Source organism: Canis lupus, chromosome 23, assembly GCF_003254725.2.
Source record: "Canis lupus dingo isolate Sandy chromosome 23, ASM325472v2, whole genome shotgun sequence".
In the NCBI taxonomy this organism is placed as follows: domain Eukaryota; kingdom Metazoa; phylum Chordata; class Mammalia; order Carnivora; family Canidae; genus Canis; species Canis lupus.
In genome coordinates, this window is record NC_064265.1 from 52,426,145 (window position 1) to 52,434,831 (window position 8,687).

General features: G+C 55.6%; 1 long non-coding RNA gene across 1 annotated transcript; it reads right to left on the reverse strand.

The window, feature by feature from the left end:
- On the reverse strand, positions 1 to 7,271 carry LOC112678684 (uncharacterized). Its single transcript, XR_007405256.1, has 6 exons — positions 5,215 to 7,271; positions 4,943 to 5,114; positions 4,616 to 4,845; positions 2,438 to 2,657; positions 700 to 854; positions 1 to 178 (listed from the first exon to the last, which is right to left on the reverse strand). It is a non-coding gene; the product is annotated as an uncharacterized LOC112678684 (long non-coding RNA).
- Positions 7,272 to 8,687: the final 1,416 nt, after the last annotated feature.

Genomic DNA, 8,687 nt, shown 5'->3' on the forward strand with positions numbered 1-8,687 from the left:
GGAGGGCGTGGCCTGTGCCCCCGTCTTACCCCACGCGCGGGGAAGCATCTTGGAGGCCCCTGGACTCCGGTAACAAATTCGTAAGGATCTCTATTCTGGGGTCAGCGGGACAGTTTGTCCCTTTAATGAGGTGTTTGAATCTCACTCCATATTCATTGTTCTGCCCTCCTCGATTTTCCTGTAAGTGACCGGATTGACTTTTGATGTATCGCCAGCACACCATGAATTACGAGCCTCTTTCTTTAAGGTTGGAGACGGGAGGGACTCTAACTTCCCCTGTTCGGTTATTTCAGGCGAAGGGTGGGAGCAGGTTTTCTGTGCCAGCAGCATCCTGATTATGATTCAGGATGTGCAGCCAAAGGCAAACAGTTCCTCTTCAAATTCAATCAAATAGGAAGGAGCAAAGGCCCAAACAAGAAAAGCCGGGTCCTCTTTGTGTGCGCAGCCAAGGGGTCCTGGGAAGCTGCTGAAGGATGACGCCCTGTCCCAGGCTTAGCTCGGCCCAGCTCAGATGGTCCAGGAGACATTGGTTACGGGATTCCAGGCCTGGCCTTACGGGGCCACATTCTGGATGCTCCCAAATCCACTACGGGGGGTGAGGGTGGGGGGCAATGACGTGCAGGCCCTAAGGACAGAGGTCAACCAGGATTAAAACACCTATTTTTAATCTCATCCTGGGAAAAAAAAAATCCTACGTACCACTTTACGCTGTGGCCGGCGGCTACGGGGACCCTCATGACGGCCTCCGCGGACCTGCTGTTCTGGGCAGCTCCCCACGGGGACTTTTCACTCGATAAGTCACGACCCTCTAATGGATTGAGGGATCAATTTGGCGAGAAGTGTCAGCACTTTTGCTTCAATGAAATAAAAGAGGAGACGGCAGATATCAGAGCGTATCTTGCACAGTAAGTATTGCATCGTGAAATGTTGCTTCGGTTCCCAACACGCATGTGTCACCGGCCTATGAAACAAAAGGTCCCCTCGCCGAGTGTCATGATCCAAAAAAAAGAGTCTGAAAGCCACGGTCATAGAGAATCTATTGCACCAAACCAGAGAGCTCTCCTCCGTCTTGTCCATGGCCCGGTCTTCAGGTAGACGTTTGCAGTCACGATGGGGAGTTCAGTTATGGGAATAACCCCGCTCCGCGCCGCGTGAGGCGTAAGGTCTGACCTCCTGCAACGTGCCACAGGGGCCCCGTCCTTCCTCGCGGACGCCAGGCCCTGCGCATCTTACTGCCAGCAGCCCGGTCGGCTCTGGTGGGTCTGCAAGTCTGTTTCAGCACAAAAGATCCGCTTAATGGGAAGCAAGTGTGCTGAGGAAAACCTAGGCTCACATTTTCTTGTGCATTCTTTACACAAAATAAAAACGACTCAATACCCCAAAATAACCGAGGTCGTGTTTGAGGGAACTGCCCCTTTACATCTGGGACTGGTCTTTCTCCAAAGGCGGCCGTAGAGGGTGTGACATTAAAAAAAAAAAAAATGCAGTTGATTTTATTTTTTTTATTTTTTTTAAAATATTTTACTTATTTATTCATGAGGGATACAGAGAGAGAGAGGGTGAGACACAGGCAGAGGGAGAAGCAGGCTCCATGCAGGGACCCCAATGCGGGACTCGATCCTGGGACTCTAGGATCATACCCTGGGCCAAAGGCAGGTACCAAACCGCTGAGCCACCCGGGTGTCCCAATGCAGTTGATTTTTAAAGGGTTTTTAAAACCCTCAATAATGCATCTATGGCACAGCAACAGGAAAAACACGAAGGCTTCAGGTTTCTCTAAAGGTCAAAATCGTAAACAGATAATCCAGAGAAGAAGTTAAGTTGCTAATAAATACATAAAACTAAGTTCAGGGGCGCCTAGTGGGTTAAGTGTCTGCCTTCGGCTTAGGTCATGATCTCGGAGTCCTGGGATCGAGTCCTGAGTGGGGCTCCACGTTCAGTGGGGAGTCTCCCTCACCCTCTGCTGCTCCCCCTGCATGTGCTCGCTCCCTTAAATAAATAAGTAAATAAATAAGTAAATAAAATAAAAATAAAAATAAAAAAATAAAAATAAACAAAATAATAAATAAATAAAAATAAATTAATTAATTAATTAAAGTAAAATAAATAAATATAAATAAATAAAATAAAAAATAAATCAATAAAAATAAATCAATAAAATAAAAATAAATCAATAAAAAATAAATAAAAATAAATAAATAAATAAAAATGAGTAAAAATAAATAAATAAAAATGAGTGAAAATAAATAAATAAAATGAATAAAAATAAAAATAAATATAAATGAATAAATAAATATAAATAAAATAAAAATAAATAAATAAATAAATAAATACTAAAAAAAAACCCCTAAGTCCACCTATGATCAAAGACATATGTAAAAGTAAAATTGAAACTCACGTCCTCTAAATCGAATTTGTAAAATATCGAAAACAATACGGTCAGTGTAGGGTGACAAATCAGGCATTCCTCTCTGCTGATGGGAAGAGAGACGATCAACCTTCCGACAAAAAATTTGGTAGTATGGGGCAGCCCGGTGGCTTAGTGGTTTAGCGCCGTCTTCAGCCTGGGGTGTGATCCTGGAGACCTGGGATCGAGTCCCACGTCAGGTTCCCTGCGTGGAGCCTGCTTCTCCCTCTGCCTGTGTCTCTGTGTGTCTCTGATGAATAAATAAAATAAAATCTTTTTTAAAAAACCATTAAAATAAAAAATAAAAATAAAAATAAATAAAAATAAAACATAATATGCATGCCTTGACTTAAAGATACCGTATTGCTAAAAAATGTAATTATTGGAGCTTTCAAGCACGTTTTCATGATCCCGATCACGGAGAACCAGCACCAACTATAACAGTAACGAGAAGGTTTAAGACCTGGTGACAATGACCCAGCTGTGGCACAGAGACATGACGTGAGCAGATCCTGTTGGAAAAAGGACCAGCCCCACGTGGGTTGCCACGGACCTTCAACTGGTGAAAAAATGCAACCTCTGGAAAGTGTAATAAAGGGAGCCGCGGGGAAACAAGGTAAGGCGTACAGTAGGTACTGGATCACCTGTTTCCTTCCTTTTATTAGGGGCAGACGCCCCCCGCTCCCCCCTCCGCCCAGCCTGCCGCCGCCGCCCGCGTCCCCCCGCGGCTCCAGGCCGCCTGAGCATCAGCGCCGCGGGCACCAGGAGGTCACGCGAGGAGGACCCCGATCTACACCAACATCTCGTGTCCAACTGCCACCCCTCCCCCCCCGGAGGCCCCACATTATCCTTTTTCAGAAACAGAAAACTTGCCCATTTCGTAGTAACGTGCAAGCAATCCAGCTGCCGGACAGCTGAAGGAGACTTTGGTTCTTAGCCGAATCCGGGCCCTGCCTCCCTAATCTGGTTTACTCTGTTAATCTATTTACTGGACCTTTCTTCAAAGATAATGAAGTGGTGACTGCCCGCCTCCCTTCCAGGTCTATTTTTCCAAATCCGGAATTAACAGGAGCCCAATAAATAAAAGGGTTTGTTAGTAGAATTGGATTTTTGGGTCTTGAGGGGTTTTTGTGGATTTAAAAAAAAAAGAAAAAGAAAGAAAAATCCCAAGGTTCTCTTTTCCTGAGTCTATTGAACCCTGGAGAAAGAGAAGTTAAAAAAGCATCCCCGGGAAGGCTGCTTTCACAAAGGCGGCGGGGCCACGGGACCTCCCCAAGGCCGGCTGGGTCCTTCCCCACCCGCTGAGGTGGCCATGACCCCTGGGTCGGCCGCGTCCAGACAGCAGGGCTCCCGCTGCACCCTGGCCGCGTCCCTGGTTGCAGCGGACCCCGGGTGTCCTGCAGAGCTCACGCGGCCCCGACCGCAGAAGGTTCTCCAGCCCCTCCAGACCTCTCACCTGCACCCCCAGCACGGCCACGGGCTTCAGGGAGGGTGAGGGCCCGAGAGTCCCCCAGATGCTGCTTGCGAAGGATACCAGTTCCCCGGGTGAAAGAGGGGGTGGGGGCGGCCAGAGAGGTGACCCCAAAAGGAGAAAATGAGTCCAAAGGAGGGAAAACTGCCCGTGTCCAGGCACCAGGACCAAGGAGGACCCCCGAAGCCGCACCTGGCCTGCCATGGCCCCACCCCACGCGACCCGATGTCCTCGGTGCACACGGGGGGCTGGGGACCGGCCACCTGCATCCCCCGTCCGCCTCGTGCGCAGCGACAGTCACGGTGGGTCCACACCGGCCGCGACTACGCCAGGAGCCATGGAGCGGAGCTCCCAGGCCCTCACCGAGGGCTGGTGGCCAAGCACTTCAGGGCGCCCCGGCCAAGGGGTGCGGCGGCGGCAGGTGCCTGCAGGTGACTGCGCTGCAGGTGCCCCCCCCACCCGGGATCCAGGGGCTGCGCTCCCTGCCACGGGGACAGCCTCAGGGATCCAGGCTCCCCCCGGCTCCCCCATCCTCACACACTTGGTCTTGGCTACTCGGCCTGCTCAGGCTCTTTCTAGAGCATTTTCATCGCGTGCTCGGGCCGGCTCCCTTCCCGGTCCCGTTATCACAAGTGGGATGTGCGACCCCAGCCCTCCTTCGCCCTGCGACTCCCGCTTCCCTCCCTGCGCCGAAGAGGGGACGGGGCGCTCTCACACCTGCCCTTCCAGAACTTTACCTGGACAGGCTGCGGCACGCGGCCTTCCGTCCTGGGACCTGCTTGGAGGACCTTTAGACTCTTCGTTCTCCACTGGTTCCTTTGGGGAAAGTCCTTCAACCTTCTGGGCAATAATAACTACATATTTTTTGAATAATCGGATTTTCTTTAACATTGTGACCGCTGGGAAGATCACAGGGCGAAAAAGGTAGCGCACGACATCCGCGTGTGCATCTTTCGCATCCGTAGATCTACAAGACACGCCCAGGAAAAAAAAAAAGTTTGCACGTGAATTGTTATCTGTAGACGATGAATTTGGGAATAATCTTGACGGCCTTCGGTTCTTACCCAATTGTCTGAGATGCGCAAAAAGGTCCGAGCCCAACAAAGGGGGCCAGACTCACTGGTGGGAAGGTTTCGACGCCTGTTGGTCCGTGCGGGAGGCTCGCTGGTCTCCGTGGGGTTGGCGCTGCCTCCGCGTCTCCTTCTCATTCACACTCTATGGCACATGCGGTTCCCGCTGGGGAAACATTGTGAACATTTGTCTTTTTCTTCCCAAAATACTCTTCGACCCTGAAAGTCATTCCTGTGCTTAAAACCCTCCTTTAAGGCGGTCAAACCTGATGCAAGGGGGCAGCTGGGTGTGTCTCAAGGAAGCCTCCCTCGGGGGCTCCTGCGGGCTCCGTTGGGCGAGCGTCTGCCTCTGGCCCAGGTTGTGACCCTGGGGGCCCGGGTTCGAGTCCCACGTCGGGCCTCCCTGCGTGGAGCCTGCTTCTCCCTCCGCTTGGGTCTCTGCCTCTCTCTCTCTCTCTCTCTCTCTCTCTCTCTCTGTGTCTCATGGAGAAATAAATAAAACCTTTAAAAAAAAAAAGGGGGGATCCCTGGGTGGTTCAGTGGTTTAGCGCCTGCCTTTGGCCCAGGGCGCGATCCTGGAGTCCCGGGATTGAGTCCCACGTCGGGCTCCCTGCATGGAGCCTGCTTCTCCCTCCTCCTGTGTCTCTGCCTCTCTCACTCTCTCTCTCTGTGTCTATCATGAATAAATAAATAAATATTAAAAAAAAAAAAAAAAAAAGGCCCCGGTACAGAAGGGCCTGAAGAGCCAAGAACCAGGAGGGCCGGGCCGCCTGCGCCCCCCGTAAACCGCCGGAGCAGCGCGCCGTCTGGCACGGGCGCGGCCCCACCGCTCCAAGCCCACTTTATGGAGTTCCTTTATTAGTCTCGCGTGTAACCCGCGGCCGCATCATAAAATCAAGCAGCCCGTTCTGCACGGCACGTCCGCGGACTCCCTGAGCCCGGCCAGCGCGGGGCTTTTCGCTGTGGGGCTGTGCGACGGCACGCGTGATGACGGCTGCCGGGAGCCCTGGGGTCCTCGGGAGCACCCGGGTGGTGCTGTATGCCTTTGCCCCCCCCAGCCCTGCAGGGACGCGGAACCCCAAGTCACCCTGGAGAATAAATTCAGCCTGTGCCGATGCCCCAGGCGGGGTTATCTGCAGCCTGTCCGGGCAGCAGGACCAGGACACGGCCACTCGCTGTGCCGAGGCTGGGCTGCTCCGGGAGCCGGGCGGAGGGGCGGGGGGGGGGTGCTCCTGAGACCCGAGGCCGTTCCCGGAACACCCTGGAATAATGGCCTGCTTCATTGCATCCGTGACGGGGAACCAGTTTAATAGCAGAAAATACGGCTCCACTGAGGGCAGGCGGTGTAGACCACGAGCACACGTGCTCCTCAAAACGAAGGCAACAAACTCAGCAAGGCCGGTGGTTTCCAAGCTCCCCCCCGCCCATTCTCATGTTTACAACTTCATTAGTTCTGTTGCCTGCAGGTGCTAAAGGTTTAAGAGTCGAGAAAAAATGCAGGGAAAAAAAATTTTTTTTACGCGGAAAAAATCACATCACCTGAATCAGGGAGGAGGCTGCCGCCGCCGCTGCTCGATTTTATAGGTGGGAGGACGCGTCCGTCGGGCTCCGGAATACCAAGGAGTCGGCTTGGAAGGAAGCAGGATGCCTTTTCCTGGACTGTTCCAGAAAGACAGCGGGCTCTTCCCTGGGGAGATTCAAAGAACTTTGCTCATTTTCGTCCCGATACAAGAAGTCCTTGTTTTTCAATGAAATCTTTCCTCGGAGCCGCAACCTCCTGCTGGCTTTCCTTACCGGACGGGTCACCGGAGCCCGAGCTCCTGCCAGGGGACACCGAGGTACCGAGGTCCCGCGTGCACCCGAGCCACGGCCCAGAGGAGTCTGGGCTTGCCCGGCTTGCTCTGCGGGAGGCGTGACCCGAGGCCCCGGCCGACCCAGGAGGGAAGAGCCCCTCAGTCTGGGTGCCCGCTGGCCGTGTGCGGGACCCGTGGGCGCCTCCCCGGGCAGCGGACGGAGGACGCGGGAGGCCGGCCCAGGCGCCCCTCCCCATTCCCCAGAGCTGGGGCTGCACCTGCCACCGGGGCGGCTCCTGGGACAGCCAGAGGCCAGACAGGCACCGGTGAGGCCTGGGCTGCGGGGGGCCGCGGGGCTCGGGGCCTCAAGGACCCGTCTGTCCTCTCCGGGCGACCTGGGGGCACCCAGCATACTTAATTAATCGAGTCTCCTTTTGTCCTTTTCTTTCTTAGACACACCCTGTGCCTCGGTCACCTTACATCACATGTGAGCGTGTCCGTGTCCGTCCTCCTTCCTCCGCTCCAGGCTACTTTACGCCTCTCCGCGGCCCCTCCTGCCAGTGCAAAGGCCCCAGGTGACAGCACGTCCCCAGATGCTTCCCGAGGGCCCACCAGCCAGCACCCCGCTGCTCTCCGCCGGTGCCCCTGGCCGCGCAGTGGGCCCCGCTAAGACGGCCGAGCATGCCCCATCGGTCTCAAATCGCGCCCAACTGTGTCCCCTTGGGCCCTTTCCCACTACCCTTGAGCCACACCTGTCTTCTTCCAGGTAGTACTTGGGACATCCCGACTTCACCACTCCACCGGTATCGCCAGGCGCCACCCTAACGCGCACAACTCGTTCCCCAGTTCTCAGGGTCAGTGAACCCTAAATCTCTCCAGGTCACCCCGCAGCCATCACCACATCACCAGGACCCGCAGAGGCACCGAGGATGCTCACAACCACCTCATTAGTTCATCGTAAAAAAAATATAAAAATAGGGCAGCCCGGGTGGCTCAGCGGTTTAGCGCCACCTTCAGCCCGGGGCATGACCCCGGGGACCTGGGATCGAGTCCCGCGTCGGGCTCCCTGCGTGGAGCCTGCTTCTCCCTCTGCCTGGGTCTCTGCCTCTCCCTGTCTCTCTCTGTGTCTCACGAATAGATAAATAAAATTTTTTAAAACTACATAAAAATGCGTATGATACGTGGCGTCTCTGGGCGAAGAGACTGGATCACGGCTGCCACTGGGCGGGAAGGCCGGGAGCCGGCCTCCCAGTAACCCGGCGGCCAGACTCGCGGCTCCGCCCGGCCGGGTTAGTCCTGCCCCCACCCCGGATGGATTTTAGGGGACTTGGGGTTAGGCTATGACTCTGCCTTGGCAGAGGGTGGCCCAGCCCTTCTGCGGTGGGGACACGGGTGTCCCCAGGCTTAGTGTGCTTCCTGGGGAGCTCCATCGAGGGGTCAGTGAGGCATCCACGAGGCCGGCGCTTCCCACGTCCTCCCGCTTGGGAACCACGTGCGGGACCCTAACAGGCCTGGGGCGGAAGCGGGTGAAGTGGGGAGAGGACGGACACGGCCCCGGGCGCCCACAGTGTAGTCGTGGAGGCCGACGAGCCAGAGCGGGCGCTTTGCTGCCAACAGGCAAGTGCGAGGGTCTGAGGCAGGACCGCCGTGGGCCGGAGACAAAGGGCCGGTCGCCAAAGCGGTGGGGACGAGGGCATCGCTCTCGGCAGCTGCAGGCACAGCCCCCGGTCTCGGCTGTGGCCCGGGCAGGCGACCGCGGCTCACGGCGCCAGGGCCCTGCCGGCCGGGGGACAACAGGCCTTGGAAGGGGCAGGGGGCTGGGCCCCGGGAGCCCTCTGCGTGGGGCCGCCCTCCGGGCACCGGCGGCCGCAGGGTCAGCACCAGGCTTCCCGCTCCCTCCCTGGGAGCATCCCGGGAACCAGCGGGTTGGTCCTGGCCGCGCAGAC